Source organism: Ranitomeya variabilis, chromosome 6, assembly GCF_051348905.1.
Source record: "Ranitomeya variabilis isolate aRanVar5 chromosome 6, aRanVar5.hap1, whole genome shotgun sequence".
NCBI lineage: Eukaryota > Metazoa > Chordata > Amphibia > Anura > Dendrobatidae > Ranitomeya > Ranitomeya variabilis.
In genome coordinates this window covers 150,847,193-150,866,776 of record NC_135237.1, presented here as the reverse complement: position 1 = coordinate 150,866,776, position 19,584 = coordinate 150,847,193, and the positions used below count along the sequence as shown (strand labels likewise).

The 19,584-nt window shown below is 41.9% G+C and overlaps 1 protein-coding gene and 1 long non-coding RNA gene across 2 annotated transcripts in view; one reads left to right on the top strand and one right to left on the bottom strand.

The window, feature by feature from the left end:
• The window catches only part of CNTNAP2 (contactin associated protein 2), a 3,158,824-nt gene that overhangs the window by 2,439,067 nt on the left and 700,173 nt on the right, over window positions 1-19,584 (top strand). The gene's annotated exons all lie outside the window — the stretch shown is intronic.
• LOC143782043 (uncharacterized) lies at window positions 10,436-16,834 on the bottom strand. Its single transcript, XR_013216865.1, has 3 exons — window positions 12,854-16,834; window positions 11,181-11,707; window positions 10,436-10,786 (listed from the first exon to the last, which is right to left on the bottom strand). It is a non-coding gene; the product is annotated as an uncharacterized LOC143782043 (long non-coding RNA).

Below are 19,584 nucleotides of genomic sequence, written 5' to 3'. Positions count from 1 at the left end.
CAAAAAACTCCAACAAGCATCCAGGGCCGCGGAGCGGCGTTGGAAGAAAACACGCCTGCCAGATGACTTCACTGCGTTCAAACAAGCTACACTTGCCTTCAAACTAGCCCCTCACTTATGCTAAACAGGCCTATTTCACAAACCTTTTATCTTCATTATCCTACAACCCGAAACAACTGTTCAGCACATTTAACACTCTCCTCCGACCACCACTGCCACCTCCAACTCCCCTCATCTCTTACGAGGACTTTGCCACCTACTTCAAAAACAAGATCGATCAAACAAGGCAAGCCTTTACTGTTCCACCTCCCCAACCAATCCATATACCAGACCTCTACCCTTCCCTAATAACCTCACTCTCCAACATCACTGAAGGAGAACTTACTCACATCCTTTCCAAATCACACCTCACCACCTGTGCACTTGACCCCATCCCTTTCCACCTGCTCCCCAACCTCACTAACATGCTCATTCCAGCCCTAACCCATCTCTTCAATCTATCGCTATCTTCTAGTACCTTCCCCTCTGCCTTCAAACATGCCACCATCCTCAAGAAACCTAACCTTGACCCAACTGCTATGCCCAGCTATCGCTCCATATCACTGCTCCCGTTTGCTTCCAAACTCCTTGATCATGGACATGCTACTTTCCTCCCACCTCTCATATAACTCTCTACTTGACAACCTCCAATCTCGCTTATGCCCCATCACTCCACCAAAACTGCTCTGACCAAAATTACTAATGACTTACTCACAGCCAAAGCTAACAGACAGTTCTCCATCCTCCTCCTTCTCGACCTGTCCTCTGCTTTCAACACAGTTGACCACTGCCTACTGCTACAGATTCTTTCTTCCCTTGGCATCAAAGGCCTTGCACTGTCCTGGATTGCCTCATACCTTTCCGACCACACATTTAGCGTTTCCCACTCCTACACTACCACCTCATCCCGCCCTCTCTCTGTTGGAGTCCCTCAAGACTCTGTCCTAGGGCCCCTACTTTTTTCCATTTATACCCTTGGCCTAGAACAACACATAAAGTCCCATGGCTTCCAGTACCACCTGTATGCAGACAACACTCAGATCTACCTCTCTGGCCCAGATGTCACCTCTCTGCTGTCCAGAATCCTGGAGTGTCTATCAGCTATATCCTCTTTCTTCAACTCTCGCTTCCTGAAACTCAATGTAGACAAAACTGAACTCATCATCTTTCCCCATCTCGCATATCCCCCTACCTGATCTATCTATTATGGTAAACGGCATCACGCTCTCTCCCGCACCTGAAATCCGCTGCCTTGGGGAAACTCTCAACTCTGCCCTGTCCTTCGAACCGCACGTCCAAACTCTTGCCACCTCCTGTCACCTCCAACTCAAAAATATTGCCAGAATCCATCCCTTCCTCAGCCCACAATTTACTAAAACTCTTGTGCATGCCCTCATAATTTCCCGCCTTGATTACTGCAATACCTTCCTCTGTGGCCTCCCCGCTAACTCTCTTGCACCACTCCAGTCTGTCCTCAACTCGGCTGCCCGGCGAATCCACCTCTCTCCTTGCTATTCCCCTGTTTCTCCCCTCTGCAAATCCCTCCACTGGCTCTAAATTCCCCAAGAATCCAGTTCAAACTACTAACACTGACCTACAAAGCCATCCATAACCTGTCCGCTCCCTATATCTCTGAACTAATCTCCCAATATCTTCCCTCAAGTAATCTTTGATCCTCCCAAGACCTCCCACTCTCCTCCACACTAATTCATTCCTCACACAACCACCTCCAAGATTTCTCTTGAAAATCCCCCATCCTCTGCAATTCTGTGCCTCAACATATCTGATTATCCACCACCCCTGGATCCTTCAGACGAAACCTGAAAATCCATCTCTTCAGGAAAGCCTACAGCCTGCAATAACCATTCTGCCACCTCACCAACCACCCGAGCTGCCCCCTCACCAAACACTCGAGCTGCTGCCTCAGCACCACCAGAGCTGCCGCACCCCTGAACTTCTGTCTCTTCCCCATTATCCCATAGAATGTAAGTCCGCAAGCACAGGGTCCTCTCCCCTCTGTACCAGTCTGTCATTGTAAATTTGTTTACTGTAAAAAATATCTATAACTCTGTATGTAACCCCATTTCTCATGTACAGCACCATGGAATTAATGGTGCTATATAAATAAATAAATAATAATAATAACTGAGTATAGCTAGGCAATCTGCACTTCACAATGCTGAACTGTGTGTTCAAAGTACTTTAAAAAATGTTCGGGGCCACACATGGGTATGTCACTACGTAATAGTATGGTTCACTCCAACTTAGCACTATGATTTATGCTTTAGGTGGAACTAATTTAAGTGGTCTCCAATATAGTATGGTTCTGTGGTTTGCCTACATGAGTAGATGATTGCTGATTGGTACTTTGTTTTAATTGATGCTATAAATATAGATACATTTTAAGAAAACAAATCCATTGCTTATGCCTTTTTGTCCCTGATCGTAATACTATTGTAGGAACTCAAGAATTCTGATAGCATGGGGCAATGAACAGACATTGACGGGTTTCTTTAGTGCAAATAGTGTAATTGTACAACAGCAATAACACCCAAAACAATATACTGATAACCCACAGTGTCCTGAAATGAAACGAGTCCTTGAAATATATACAGCGAATCGGCGGAGTTCTTAAGGCAGAGTCCTCACTAAGGTGAGTGTGATAGGTGATGTGATGCAGATCCAAACACTGTCGGCACAGAAAGAGTCAAATCCAGGTACGAAGTAAACACAGTGAAGTCCAGAACAAGTCCACAAGTTCATCCCAGGTGTGGCATGAACACGGGTAAGTCCAGAAACTAGTTCACAAGTTGATCCCAGATGTGGCATAAACACGGGTAAGTTCAGAAACAGGTTCAAATTAAAGTATTATACTGGTGTTGTTTCCAACAGCTCCCACTGGGGGGAGTAAATGAAGGATTAAGTAGCAACACACAGTCCCGAAACAAGTCCCGAAACAAAGTTCCAAAAACACAGTTCTTACCAGAAGGACTAAACCGAGGGTTAAGTTCCAAGTCAGCAGACTAATGATAACCTAGAGAGTGTAGCTTACAAATGCAGGAAATGTCCAGAGCAGCTGAGCTGAAGGAGAACAGAATCAGAATACTCCAGCAAAGAGGCTGACACCTGACCCGGGTTTTAAACAAACGAACAGGAAGTAGGGCAGACAAAAACAGCAAACTCCATCTTAACAAAGGGCAAAATCATTCACAAGGTGACTTAGAAAACTCGGAATACTGACACTAATGAATGTGTAAGGGATTTTGTTTAGTATGATTTTTTTGAGGTGTGCAAATAATCTTTATCGGACATTTGAGAAAATTACTGTTCTGCATTATGTAGACAAAATATTTATTAACCTTCAAATATAGTAGTATTAACTAGAAATAGACTAATTTATTTGAGTGGATTTAAATTCTATTCAAATTTTTCAAAAATCCACATTATGGAGAATTTTCAAAATGGAATGTCACTGTCTGTGGACACTATCTTGCTCAACAGTAAAAGGCTGACAAAAGTTTACATAGTAAAAAATAAACATACCTCATTGCTCACCTCTTCAGCGGTCTCCGTTGCTACTTGCTTGCTGTCTTGTCCTCTGTGCCTCAGTCGCATCATAACTCTAGCCCGGTATTCACTCTAGGCAGAGGTATTTGGCTACAAGCAGGCATTCTGAGTTTACCATGCATACTTCAGTGCCTGCTCATGTCTGGAAGCCCTGTTCTAGCTTAAATACCAGGACAGGGATGCATTGCAGCAGAGGACCAGACAGTGAACAAGAAGTAGCTGGAATGGCCAGATAGTTGAGCTGTAAGGTAAGTATATCTATTTTTATTTTTAACCTCTTGCTGGCCACTTACCTAACAACTGTTGCTGCTCCCTGCCTGCTGTCAGGAGACCAGCACTGCATCTCTGGCCCGATTTTCACTCTAGGCTGAGGCTTCTGGCCATGAGCCCTGGTGATCATTGCACATATGAAGTTAACTCTGGGATCTGCTCATGGCCAAAATCTCCAGCCTAGATTGAACACCAGGCTGTATATGCAACATAATGGAAGACTAGACAGTGGGCAAGTAAAAGCAGGCACGTCTGGAAAGATGAGAGGTGAGATGAGTATAAATATTTTTTATTTTAACATTTAATATGTATTATGTAGTGATGAGCAAGTGTGCTTGTTACTCGAGTTTTCTGAGCATGCTGGGGTGTTCTACGAGTAATTTGGGCATGCTTCATGATTTACATGAATACATGTTGGGATTCCTTAACAAACAGGCAATCCTTGCATAGGTTCAGGCTGTCTAGCAGCCGCAAATCATGCAGCTGCAGAGACAAAAACATAATCTACGAGTACGCCAAAATAGTCAGAGAACACCCAAACATGCTCTGAAAACTCGAGTAACGAGCACACTCACTCATCACTATTCTTATGTTATGGGAGTCTGGATTGATCTCAAAACATAATAAGGGTCGTTGAATTTGCGGACTTCTCTGCAATTCGAATTGTTCAGTAAAAATTCACACAAATAAGCAAATTCAAATTATGTTAGATCTGCTCATATCCTGTATTAATACTAATAATCAGGTTATATACCTTTAAAATGTAACTTAGCCTACAAATGAATTGTGCACCAGACTATTAATTAGAATAATATTAATTAAACAGTGTAAAAGCTCACTTTAAGGACAATCCATCAGACACAAAAAGATAGTTAACAATGCCAAATTACATCATTAAAAAAAATCTCAATTCTTCTCACAGGTTATCCACAATTTAAATAAGATATATATCACTGTTACAATACTATGCATCTATGCAATTATCAATACATTCAAGATAATTCAACAAAATAGCAAAATATGGTTATACAAACCTCTAATATGCATAATTTGTCAGCCACAGTAGTTCATACATGATTAGTGCATTGTAAGCATAGTATGCCGAGATGAACAAATGAAAGTGATGCAAATTGAATTTGTGTAAAGTTTTAAGAATTTTGCTGGTCCTGGCTAAATTTAACTGGAGACTTCAAAAATGACTGAAGCCATATAATAAAATGAAAAAAAAAGATCAGCTAGAGAAGGCTAACATGACCCTGCATGTGGTTGGATAGGCTTCTCATTATACCTTGGAGCTATCACATCATATCTAATAAGAAGGGTCTATTATAGCCTTTACGTAAGCAGGAACAAGAAACACAGCAGTAATTCTATGTGAATATGGATAGTTAGAGAACGTCACAACTCAGAACTCAGTTATAGAGTTTGGGAGAGAAAACCATAAAACAGTGAAGAAACTGTAAGGCTGCATTCACATGTTTCGGCCATGTTGCTTTTCTTATTTTTTTTGCTGCATCGTTTTGTAGTAATTTTTTAAAATTGCAATAGAAATAGAAATGTATTTTTTTAATGCAAACACTAAACACTGAGATATCTCCAGATTGAGGACACAATAGACAAATGTAATTTGGCTGGGAATTTTGCTCAATAAAAAATCAAATAAACATTATTCTTACTTTGAGGTTTCTTCAGATCCCAAAATATAATAAATACATGTTAAAAAAAAGTTATGCTCACCAGTGCCAACATTCAAGACCGCAGTGGTCCTGTCATTTATTTGGTCCAGTCACCAAGTCACCAGTACTGTGTTCACTGGGCCACATCTTTGGTTTCTTCAAGTATCTGGCATGTTTGGCTTTCAGACTGGGGCAAAACTACCTGGTAGAAAAGGTCAGTATATATATATATATATATATATATATACTAGCTGTTTCCAGCCAGCTAACGCTCGGCATGCTCATTGCTATCTAATTAACGCTGCTAGTGATTACACTAAAGTAAATAATGACAACATTCAATAACGCTTACGCAGGTGGTAAATTAGCTTAAAATGAAGTTAATAACAATAATAATAATTCAAAATCAGAATACTACTAATACATTTTATTCACAGTGTAAAATCAAAAGCAAACTGGATTTGTGTGGTAATGTGTGGGGACACAGCCTCGTGTGGTAATGTGTGGGGACAGAGCCTCATGTGGTAATGTGTGGGGACAGAGCCTCGTGTGGTAATGTGTGGGGACGCAGCCTCATGTGGTAATGTGTGAGTACGGAGCCTCGTGTGGTAATGTGTGGGGACGGAGCCTTGTGTGGTAATGTGGAGGGACGCAGCCTCATGTGGTAATGTGTGAGTACGGAGCCTCATGTGGTAATGTGTGGGGACGCAGCCTCATGTGGTAATGTGTGAGTACGGAGCCTCGTGTGGTAATGTGTGGGGACAGAGTCTCATGTGGTAATGTGTGGGGACGCAGCCTCATGTGGTAATGTGTGAGGATGGAGCCTCGTGTGGTAATGTGAGGATGGAGCGGGACGGAGCCTCGTGTGGTAATGTGTGGGGACGGAGCCTCATGTTGTAATGTGTGGGTACGGAGCCTCGTGTGGTAATGTGTGGGGATGGAACGTCGTGTGGTAATGTGTGAGGACGGAGCCTTGTGTGGTAATGTGTGGGGACGGAGCCTCGTATGGTAATGTGTGGGGACGGAACCTCGTGTGGTAATGTGGGGGGGCGGGATTATGTGTGGTAATGTGGTGGGGGGGCGGGATTATGTGTGGTAATGTGGTGGGGGTGGGATTATGTGTGGTAATGCGGGGAGTGGGATTATGTGTGGTAATGTGGTGGGGGGGCCGGATTATGTGTGGTAATGTGGTGGGGGCAGGATTATGTGTGGTAATGTGGTGGGGGCAGGTTTATGTGTGGTAATATGGTGGGGGGGCGGGTTTGTATGTGGTAATGTGGTGGGGGGGCGGGATTGTGTGTGGTAATGGGGTGGGGGGCAGGATTGTGTGTGGTGATGTGGGGGGCAGAGTTACTGTGCAGGGGGTGGGATTAGAGAGTAATCATGATGCCGCTTATATATATAGATATAATTATTTATTTTTAAATTTTTAAGCCTTTCCTGGTCCTCTTGAAGACAACATGTGTAATACTTTGATAAAATGGAAATTTTGATAAAAAGTGTACCTATAAATTACAAACTGTGAAATCACAAATAGCTGTTAGTATTATAATTACACTCATACTAAAAAAGGATTAACCTGATCGCTAAACAGCATAGCGAGAAAAAATATCAATATGCCAGAATTACTTTTTTTTTTGTTCGCCACGACGTTGCATTAAAATACAATAACGGGCGATCAAAAGATTGTATCTGCACAAGAATGGTATAATTAAAAACGTCAGCTCAGCACGCAAAAAATAAGCCCTAGCCCAACCCAAGATCACGAAAAATGGAGATGCTACGGGTCTCGGAAAATGGCACAATTTTTTTTTTTAAAGCAAAATGTCGATTTTTTTTCACTACTTAGATAAAAAAGAACCTAGACATGTTTGGTGTCTATGAACTTATAATGACCTATAGAATCATAATGGCAGATCAGTTTTAGCATTTAGTGAACCTAGCAACAAAAGCCAAGCAAAAAACAAGTATGGGATTGCACTTTTCTTGCAATTTCTCCACACTTGGAATTTTTTTCCCGTTTTCGAGTACGAACATGCTAAAACCAATGATGCCAGTGTCTGAACAACCCGGGGCCCTAGCTACCCTTAATCCACCCTTGCCTACACACTGGCTATAAATCATGTGGGCTTTTAGAGTAGGCATATGTAATATTAAATATAAAGGCATCCTACTATCTCTAAATGCCTATATTTTTGCCTAACTTCCTAGTCTAGAGCCTGTCACATTTATGTTATCTCACAGGAGGTCTGCAGCGAAGGCTAAATTCCTCTATTGGGGTGTAGGAGTAAAAGCGAGGGTTCTAATGGGACCTGCTGAGCAGAATAGGCAGTGTAAAGTCTGTCCATCGAGCTGATGGATTCCTAACATTTAAATGTTCATTATGAAATGATTAATTTCCTCTGTGGTGGTCCTGCAGGCAAATAAAATACTGCAAAGTTTCTTCACAGATTACAGCTACATACAGTACTGGGAGATCAACCAGCGACACACTATGTGAAGAGTTTATTGTTAATGGACTCTGGCAATAAGAAAGGCTTTTCCAAAGAAGACAACCTTTTCAGGAAGGTTTGATCTTTGTCTGCTCATATCATTAATGTGCCTGTATATGATATTGTTTTCTATTGAAATACTTTTTATCCAACTTTCCGAATAATGGACACTCGTGACTTTCACCAGGTAAAGTCAGGGTTGTGGAATTAAATAGCAGTATATAAATAAACAACAACGATAATAGTAAAATTGCAGCAGTGTAGCAACAATAAGAGCTTGTATGCTACAGCGAATCAGATCTGCACAGACCTGTACTAAGTCCATCCATCTACAGTACCTTTCAAATGTATCGAGCTCATGGACCGATAGAAGCTGGAGAAATTAATAAACAATAGTAGATGCATTAAATAATCCACAATGATATCATAAATTGTTTATGTGACTGAAAATATGATGGAAGACCTGTATAAAGCATTACAGAACAGTGCATATGCAACAATCACTATTTCATACAAAGAAATAAAAAAAACAACACTCATAATAACAACACCTATCCATAAACAAATACACCTAACCACGATTTGCAGATCCTCATAATAAATAATCTGCAGCTGCACAAACTTTTTGAGGGGTCAAATAGACCCTAACAGTACAGCAGGGTTGAGGAAGTCAGGGAGGGAGGCACAATCAAACTGTCTCTTATTACTTATTTATTTTATTCTAAAATACTATGCTACCTGACTCCAAATTCAATTTGGAGATTTTACCTGATTAATGGTCAGCATGGAAAAAAGCAAGGCATGAAGGCATCCAAAAATTGCAATTAAATTTGGCTTTCCAAAAATGATCTCACATTCACAAAACAGCAACACACATTCCAACAAGAAAATAAAAGCTTTTTTGGAACGCTCTTCAACAGGAATTAATGCAGTAACATTCTTTCATTGCCTCCTTGAAAGGAACATACTGCACATGAGATTTATCCTATAGGAAAATTGCAATTACACAGCAAATTACATTTTAAATGTCCTGTTCCTGTTCCTACACCTTTTCCACAAAGGGACAAAATCTGCATTTAAATTGAAACAATAGCACACGTATAAATAGGACCACTTTCTTTCATGTTGCTAAAAGTGTCTTAGAAACTTATAAAATTGTTTTGCCTTGTGTTTCATTTTTTTCTTATTTCATGCTATTACTATAGTGTGTTTTTATGGGAATTGGAGTCCACAGATAAGCGTTGTGCATGTCACTCCATTTATTAGGTCCCAAGATCCTCTTTGGTGTTCACCTTTTAACCCTATAAAGAGTTCTGGCCTTTGCTAAAGGCGCATGGGTTGCATCCATGGACTAACTGCTGGCCTGTTGAATGAGTTAAGGAAAAAGACTTATATAAGCCTGGTCAGAATCGGCAAATAGGGAAAATGACAAAATCAGAGACAAAAGTAACAGGGTTCATGTTGGGGAAGCTAAGTGTGAATAAATAGCAAAATAGCAGTAAGCCAGTCACAATATATGGTATGCAGGGTTTAATATTGTAAAATTAAACAGGACCCAATCCAAGTCCGTACCAGAGGTAAATCTATTATTGTTTGCATTATAGGATATAAAAAAGATGACAATGAGAAAAGGCTAGCAGAAATTTAAATAGAGCTCCTAATTCATACAATGGCAATTGAAATCATCTGCACATAGATTTGCTGACCAGCCCTCATCATAATTAACATAATCGATTCTGCTATGATTAGTGACAGGTCAGCTCATGTGCTGCCCAGCAAGAGATGAGTCCTGTGGCAGGGTCACTGGCAATGTATGTGAGAGGAGATACTGTATGTATTATGAAAATTGTTATCTTCCATGATGTGAACTGAAAACCCAAAAGTTTCTCTCCAGCATGCTATGTGCTGAGAGGGATTAATCGGTCATTACAGGGTTGGGCTTTTTTGTGAGTAGCTGTAAGAGATGGGCGGGACGGATACTCACCACTAGAGATGAGCAAACACCTAGATGTTCGGGTTCAGCCAAAGAGTTACAGAAAGTTCAGGTTTGGGTACCAGAACAGTACTCGGACCCCATTCATGTCATGTGCACAACAGCACGGCAAACATTGCTTCTGATCGGCGGTGAAATCATCACTGCCTGTCAGACAGCCGTGGTTCCCACGCTATCAAAAGACAGCATGAGTGCGCAGCTCTGGTTGATGGGACTACTGCCCCATGAGCCAATGCATGCTGCCACTAATAACAGTTTTCTTACATTATGGCTGGTCCAAACAACGAAAGCAATTGTTACCATCCACCTTTCGTGTCTCACTCAACAAACACCCAGTGCTCAGGGGGCCAAATCCGAACAGTACACAGACTTCCTGGTGAAGTCCATGGTCGGTGACCGGGCCCTAACAGTAGATGTTCGGTACGGATGCCAAACTTTACTGTTCAGGTTCACCCTTCTTTACTCACCACATCTCCACCCCAAGGGTGTGGTTTGGAAAGTTAAATGTTCAGCCACTGTTTTTTTGTTACTGTCTGTGGGTCTGGAAGCAAGAGAGCTCCAGAGAAGTGTTTATGTGTAACTGTGCTGTAATCTGTTGATTGTACTCTGAGGGGGCGGATTACCACAGACATATGGCCTGTGCTACACATTATCTTATTGTTTCCTGGTTTTGCCTGAAAGGCCATGTTTATTTTTGCACTGGTTTATGCTGTGATTTAAATAACCCAGCAGAAGAAATGTTCCTTTGTCTAAGGGTACTGTCACACAGTGGCACTTTGGTCGCTACAACGGCACGATCCGTGACGTTCCAGCGATATAGTTACGATATCGCTGTGTCTGACACGCTACTGCGATCAGGGACCCCGCTGAGAATCGTACGTCGTAGCAGATCGTTTGAAACTTTATTTCGTCGTCAAGTGTCCTGCTGTGGCGGCATGATCGCAGCGTGTAACAAAGGTGTGCACGATATTCCCAATGTCCCGTATGACTTTTACATCGCAACTACATCATGAAATTATCGCTCCAGCGCCGTACATTGCAAAGTGTGACCGCAGTCTACGACGCTGGAGCGATAATCAAGCGACGCTGCAACGTCACGGATCGTGCCGTCGGAGCGATCAAAGTGCCACTGTGTGACAGTACCCTAACTCTGCAAGCAATTTAGTGAGTTGCATTACGACAGTGAATTTTTCATTAGAAGTTCTGTTTTTTGGATAGGCAATCAATATAAAAGTTCATGACAATCCCTTTAATGAGATCAATTTGCTTACTTTTTGAAAGTAACTTACATGCATTTGATTTTACTGGAATGAAGACAAATCTCCTAATAATGTGATTTTTAAAGTTAGAAAAACAAAATCCAGCTCACCATACTGACATTCCCAAGGACTCGGAGCACGGAACCGCTGTGTCAAGGCGTGGACGAACAGGAAAAGGAACATGAACATGATCATGATTAAGGGTGCTGTGCCACCAGAAATGCGTTGATCTTGGATCTTGTTTTTAATTCTATTGCATGCTGATGTTTTATCCTTACACGATATATTGGAAGTGAATAAAGTTATAGATTTTTCACTACATCGTTGAGCTGGATCTTCTTCCGTTTCCTGATTTTTAAAGTTGCATAGCTTTCCATGCTGAACTAAAGTATAACACAAAATGCTTAAATACTAGTGTTGAGCGATACCGTCCGATACTTGAAAGTATCGGTATCGGAAAGTATCGGCCGATACCGTCACAGTATCGGAATCCAATCCGATACCGATACCCGATACCAATACAAGTCAATGGGACTCAAGTATCGGACGGTATCCCTGATGGTTCCCAGGGTCTGAAGGAGAGGAAACTCTCCTTCAGGCCCTGGGAACCATATAAATGTGTAAAAGAAAGAATTAAAATAAAAAATATCGCTATACTCACCTGTCCGACGCAGCCGGGACTTCAGCGAGGGAACCGGCAGCGTTGTTTGTTTAAAAATCGCGCTATTACTTGGTTACGTGAATTCCCGGCTTGTGATTGGTCAGGTCGGCCATGTTGCCGGGACGCGGACCAATCACAGCAAGCCGTGACGAAATTACGTCACGGCTTGCTGTGATTGGTCCGCGTCCCGGCAATATGGCCGCCCTGACCAATCACAAGCCGGGACGTCACGGGAGGCTGGACACGCGCTCATTTTAAAATGGGCGCGTGTCCAGCCTCCCGTGACGTCACGGCTTGTGATTGGTTGCGCCGCGATCAACCAATCACAAGCCGGGAGGCTGGACGCGCTCATTTTGAAATGGGCGCGTGTCCAGCCTCCCGGCTTGTGATTGGTTGACCACGACGCAACCAATCACAAGCCGTGACGTCACGGGAGGCTGGACACGCGCCCTTTTTAAAATGAGCGCGTTTCCAGCCTCCCGTGACGTCACGGCTTGTGATTGGTTAATGGCGGCCATGTTGCCGGGACGCGGACCAATCACAGCAAGCCGTGACGTATTTTCGTCACGGCTTGCTGTGATTGGTCCGCGGCCCGGCAACATGGCCGCCCTGACCAATCACAAGCCGGGACTTCGCGTAACCATGTAAAAGCGGGAATTTTAAACAAACAACGCTGCCGGTTCCTGCGCTGAGGTCCCGGCTGCGTCGGACAGGTGAGTATAGCGATATTTTTTATTTTAATTCTCTATTTTACACATTTTAACATTAATGTTGTTCCGATACCCGATATCCGATACCACAAGAGTATCGGAATCCCGGTATCGGAATTCCGATACAGCAAGTATCGGCCGATACCCGATACTTGCAGCATCGGAATGCTCAACACTATTAAATACCCTTTTAAAAAATATCAATATATTATTTACTGCATAACATTATGGCCGAAATTCATGAAAGTCATTCACACTTGTCTATATTAGGGGAAATGTTGAAGTCAGATGCTCATGATTCATTAAGGAGTACATGTCTTTAAAATAATTAGGTGCCTACGAATTGTGCAATTTCCATTCGTGCACCTCCCAACTATGTTAATCAAGTTGAGGACTGGAATAATATTTCTGGAGCAATTCACACCGCAGCTTGTCATGAATTAGACAAGCTTTGTTGACACATCCCCGTTCCAACCCTTTTCTGCCCTACTTCCACCAAAATGTTAAATTTTTTTTGAGCGTCTCGGCATTGAGAAAAGAAAAATTGTGACATTCATCAACATTTTTGCCAGAATTCTTACATAATTGCTTACTATGATATAGGCTCCCTTGTGTTTATAAATGATGTTCTCTGCTGCAGCAATGGACAATGGCTTGTGACATCTACTATATATCTAGGTACACACAAGTGTATAAAAAAAGTTGCGAGTTTCATGCAGAAAAGTATGCCAATTTTTTACTCTCTTCTCATCTGATTGCAGTACATACACCATCCATTTTTACTGCAGCAGCTAATAATAAGATTATTTTACATTTTCCTAAATTAAAGAATTGCAATTAGTGATGGGCGAACCCAAACAGTAAACAACTACTGTTCCGGCAAGGACCTCGGCAGGTTTGGCACCTCAAACATCGTATGTTTCCCACACTGTCATCTGCATGACAGTGAGAGAAACACCGGCGGCTTTGATTGGTGGTAAGATTATTACCACTGATCAGATTGCCAGCAGCTATGACCTGCATTAAAAAGTTTACCTCCAGTCACAGAGGCGTTGGCTGATGGGAGTACTACTCCCATCAGCATATGACTGTTGTCACTGATAACAACGAGAGCAGATGCTGCTGATGGGAGTGTTCATCAGCTGGTGCCTTCCCAATAAATAAATAGATTGAAAAAAAGATTGCGGGGTCTGCTCTATTTTTGGTAACCAGCATGGCAAAACTGACAGCTGCAGGCTTTAAGCCTCAGCTGTCAGCTTTATTATGGCTGGGTATCAAGAATAGAGTGGTTCTTTTTTAAAAATTATTTAAATAAAGAATTTAAAAAAATGGCTTTGTGCCCCCCCATTTTTAACACCCACCCTTGCTAAAACAGACAAATGGGGGGCTGGTATTCTCAGGCTGGTAAGGGGCCATGGATATTGCCTGCCCCAGCCTAAAAATAACAGCCTGCAGCCAGCCCAGATAAACAACAACTATTTGATGTTCCAATTCTGATGCTTTTGCTGGATCTTTCCATTTGCGCTGTTGCAGTGCAAGTGGACTTAATATTTGCGTGGTTGATGTCGCCTTTGTATTGTCAGGTGACACCAAGACCATAGGTAAGTAATGGAGAAGTGTCTATAAGACACTTCTACGTTACTAACTCCATAATCATATTGTTGATAAAATAAGACTCAGAATAAAGTCCTTTATTTGAAATAAAAATCCGCACCATGCTTTACAAATTTATTTAAAAATAACTAAGTTATATTCACCTTACTCCATTCTATTAAAGCCCTTGTCCCCTTTAAAAAAGCAGAAAATAATAAATGACAAAACTACTCACCTTATGCTTAATCCACCAGTGCCCATGTCCCCTGTAAAAAGAGAAAAATAATAATCAACTGTATTCCTCACCTGTTGGAAGTGCAGCTAATTCATACTGTCTCATAATGAGTCAGATGATTTGGACAGCAGTCAGGCTCTCCCCGCCAGCCAGCACACACTACAGGAGCGTAATCATTCCAGTCACTGTGTAAAGTTCACTGTAGTTTATAGCTGAACCCTGTTGAACTCATGGCCCTGTAAGTGAGTAGTACTCACATCATCCGACGCCTCTGTGATGAGAGATAAACTTTTTACCTCGGATCATAGCTGTTGGCTCACGCTGTCATCTGACAGCATGGCATCCGCAGCTCTCTGACCACCGTTAATAATCTTACTGAAGATCAGAGTCCGTGTTTGCCACCCGTTTCATGCAGATGAGAGTGTGGAAAACAATGGATGTTTGGGCCTCCCATTCATCTGAATGGGCTCTGGGTTTGAGTACTGTTCAAGTACTCAAATTTAACTTTTTTAAATTGTCAGATGAACCCGCTGGACCTGTACATCCAGGGGTTCGCCCATCACTGACTGCAAAGTATCCATAAAAAATGAATGCTATGTGCATAGCATTCGATTTTTTGAGCACTCACAGTCTTGAATGGGTTTACGTAAGAAACTAGTGTATGCTGCGATTTTTTTTTCACATGCAGAGATTCGGTCAGTGAATAAAATTGTTCCTCTGCACTGGTCCATTAAATAATATTACTTTGCGTGCAGTTCATTGTTTAATACACGGACAGAAAATACGGTATTGTGAATTAGCCCTAAAAATGCTAAATTAGATGCAATGCTTATCTGAAATGCTTACAGATCTTGCTACATTATCTTACATTACTGTACTATCATCAGGAGGTAAAAGTTGAGTATGATAATAAGTTTTTAATCCCGTCTTTTGGTCAAGAAATATATGTCAAACTTTTGATTTATGTAAATAAATTCAAGGGGCAAGACAGTCGAAGAATATATTTAGGTAATGAATAATGTAAAGTTTGGAAGTGCTCAAAAAAAACATGCATCGAACAGTTGTATAGGCATAAATTCTGTAGCATACATAGCAAGAAAGAGTCATGCCAAAGTAGTAAATAATAGGGATAATAATTGATTTAATCATTAAAATAATCATTATTAAATAAATGCATTGTATGTATGTTTAAAATAATATTTTATCACTACAAGATTAAAAAAAAGGTATCCCAAGTGTCCAAAATAATAAAAATTCAGACTTTTCTCATTTAGAATATACATTATACATCAAAGTGTGACAGCTAAAATAGTGCAATCTTAAGCTCAGACATGCCCACTGAACTGCATGGAAATCATTGAATCATATCATAATCAGACATAAAGCATTATGGAAACAATGAGTGTGGGCTACTTAATCCTCTTTAATGCTTCACTGCAAGGAAAATCTGTTACGGATGGTCTTCAATAAGAAAGATGTTTTTTTTTCTCCATGATTACTTCAGAAAGACACCATGCAGATCTAATGTTACATTTGCTCATGTAATCTTTTCCTGCAATCGTTCCTAGATATCAATCATTTTGGTTGCTCCTTACATTGCTGAAACTTATCACTTGACAGCAAGGGAGATATGTATCACATCCATTGACTCCCATTGATTTTAGCTTCTTTTATCAGATGCTGCTCAGTATACAATATCCTACCACACAGTACCCATTTCTTATTTAAAGCTGCAAATTTATTTCTTTTAAATTGCCCAATGACATCTTTAAAACCTATTAACCAATAAATGGTTCCTTTACTCGCTCAATTTTTCTTATTATCTACCAAGTGAAAAAAAGAATGTAACAAATTACCAATACAACTACTAGCACTGACACTGCTAATAACACTATTTGGCTATTAGCTTTAAATTATTACAATTAGACAACATTTTTTAACATAAGACAATGCACAAAATTTGCTGATGTAAAACATAAAAAAAGAAAAAAAAGAAATTCTTGGTTGGAAAAGAAGTGTTGTAAAACTAAAGGTAGGTGCATTGTGTTTCTGATAAAATATGCATGAAGAGATCACAGGTATAACCAGACTCATTAGCAGCTGTGATTTTCCTGTAAACAGTTGTACGCATGGTGCACACGCAATTTAATATATACAGTAAAAAAAAAAAAGGAGAGAAAAAAAGCACTGGCACTGCTAACACATCTACATCACAAAACAACAGATAGCGGATACAGCAAATAGGTTGAGATAAACCAGATCCTGCTTGAATTTCTTTTCTGGTGTAATGTATATTTTACGAGATGAAAAATGAAGGATGAAAAAAGAGGCACTCACCACTGATACATAAATAAAAATGTCAACTTTATTCAGTCATCACAAGAAGAACAGTCATGGAGGATCAAGCGAGCAACTGCTGTTTCATATGAGTACACGCCTCTTCCGGCAGAAGAAGAGAGGGCAGGAAGAAGCGTGTACTCACTCGAAACAGCTGTTGCTCGCTCGTTCCTCCATGTCTCTGTTCCTCATGTGATGACCGAATAAAGATAGCATTTTTGCTTACATACCAGGGGGCTGCTTTCTGCCTCCTTTGTCTTCTATTTCATAAAATATAACTTCGGAAATGACTAGAGGGAGCGGTTATCTGGCAGGTGGTGCAGGATCTACAATAGTTTAAGATCGCTCTGTAACAACCCGGCCAATAAACATAGAAAAGAAATTCAAGCATTACATTTGCATCAAGGATCCTACCATGAAGTGAAACAAAACTGTAGGTTATCGCTAAGACTGTAATGAAGGTGCAGCGCCCCAGAGTCCTGGTCGTTGCAGTACTGACGCTCCGCCGCTAAGGGGATGATGGTATGTCTGATGGCACTTAAGGAGTTCACCTGACCAGGTATCACAGTCACACTTTACACTTCACATTCTGGCCACCAGGGGGAGCAAAGGGTTCTATATATTAGGCCACTCCTCACAATCTGGTAAAACTGGGGGCTGGATAGGAAGTTAGTCAGAAGCTGACTGGGTTGGAACCAGGCAACATCCTGTGGCAGAGGGTGTTGCGGCGGAAGATTCAGGAGGGTCTCTGTCAGGGGTGGGATCCTGACAGTGGCCTAGCAAACAGAACAGAACGTTACGGAGCCGCGCCTGCACTTGAATGCGGTGGCATCCTAAGAAAGGAAAAGAAGCGAGGTTTACTGTGGAGAAGTGAGAAACGAGATCGCAGCAAAAAGGAGATAAAGCCAGTAGGAGTCGTGCCGTAAGATCGAGGCAACATCCTACTGAGGCGCGTAGCCGGTGGCCAGAACGCCGAGGAAGTATTAGGCTCCAAGCAGTACTTCAAACAGTGGCAGGACAGTTAATTTTAGGTTGGCTGTCTCACCTAAATCACCTAAGCAGACATAGGGGGCAATTGTGGGAGAGGGGCGACGCTAGGGTCCCAGAAGAACTCCAGGCCTACCCGTCATACGGGTGCATCCTATCCATATCATCTGGGGGACGGAGAGGAACATCAGAATAGATACGAGTTGTGAGAGAAGAACATCAGAAACAGACACAACAGTTATGAGGACTATCCCGTGGTGCTCAGCAGGGAGGTACTACAACACACAGGCGCTAGAAGGTAGGCACTGATTTCCACCTGCAAAGGGAACTCTGGATGTGCCTTCGGACCGGCCGGTCTCAGCCAGCCCTGTTAGCAGTAGTCTGGATTGAGGATCCTGAAGCCTTCAGTAAAGAGGTAAAGAGACTGCAACCCTGTGTCCTCGTTATTCATCGCAACCTGCACCACGCACCATCATCACATCTTTCATTGGACGCCCCTTGGCAGGGTCACGGACCGGGTCTAGCCACCGTGACAACCCCAGGACCGAGACAGAGAGGCCCTGTACCGAGTACCCCACGGCCCTGTGTCTGGGGGCGCTCCAAAGGCATATTCCTTTGTAAAGTTGGCCATTAGATTACTGTTAGCTGACCCCTCTCATTACAGCTAATCTAATTTGTATGGACATCCCAACTTCCTTGTTGGCATGTGTCAGGACACAAGGATTGAGCATCTTGCATTCTTATATGCCTAATCCAGTGTCCTCAGGGAAGACAAGGCGCTACCATTGGTGTCTGACAGCAGTTTATCCTTCTGTACTCAATCGGAGCACATATGCATACTCAATTGAGCAACATGTCAATGTGTAATGTGTATGCAGGGTATGCAATAAAAGGAGCATTTGAACTAGCAGCTCTCTATAATATATGGCTAGGTTAACTCACCAAATTAAACAGTGCATTAGATTTGCAGAAGGTATATACAGAGAAAAAATAGATGAATAGATTGACATGCAGTTTAGTGTTAAAAAATCAGTATAACTTATAATTTATTTTCATTCAGAAATTATAACTAGTGTTGAGCGATACCTTCCGATATTCGAAAGTATCGGTATCGGATTGGATCGGCCGATACCGGCAAAATATCGGATCTCGCCGATACCGATACCCGATACCAATACAAGTCAATGGGACACAAATATCGGAAGGTATCCTGGATGGTTCCCAGGGTCTGAAGGAGAGGAAACTCTCCTTCAGGCCCTGGGATCCATATTCATGTAAAAAATAAAGAATAAAAATAAAAAATATGGATATACTCACCCCTCCGGCGGACCCTGGACCTTAGCGATATAACCGGCAGCCTCCGTTCCTAAGAATGCAGAGTGAAGGACCTTCGATGACGTTGCGGCTTGTGATTGGTCACATGACCGCTCATGTGACCGCTCACGCGACCAATCACAATCCGCGACGTCATCGCAGGTCCTACACTCACTGCATTCTTAGGAACGGAGGCTCCCAGTTACACCGCTAAGGTCCAGGGGCCGTCCGAGGGGTGAGTATATCCATATTTTTTATTTTTATTCTTTATTTTTTACATGAATATGGATCCCAGGGCCTGAAGGAGAGTTTCCTCTCCTCCAGACCCTGGGAACCATACACTGGGAACTTCCGATTCTGATTTCCGATATCACAAAAATATTGGAACTCGGTATCGGAATTCCGATACATCAAATATCGGCCGATACCCGATACTTGCGGTATCGGAATG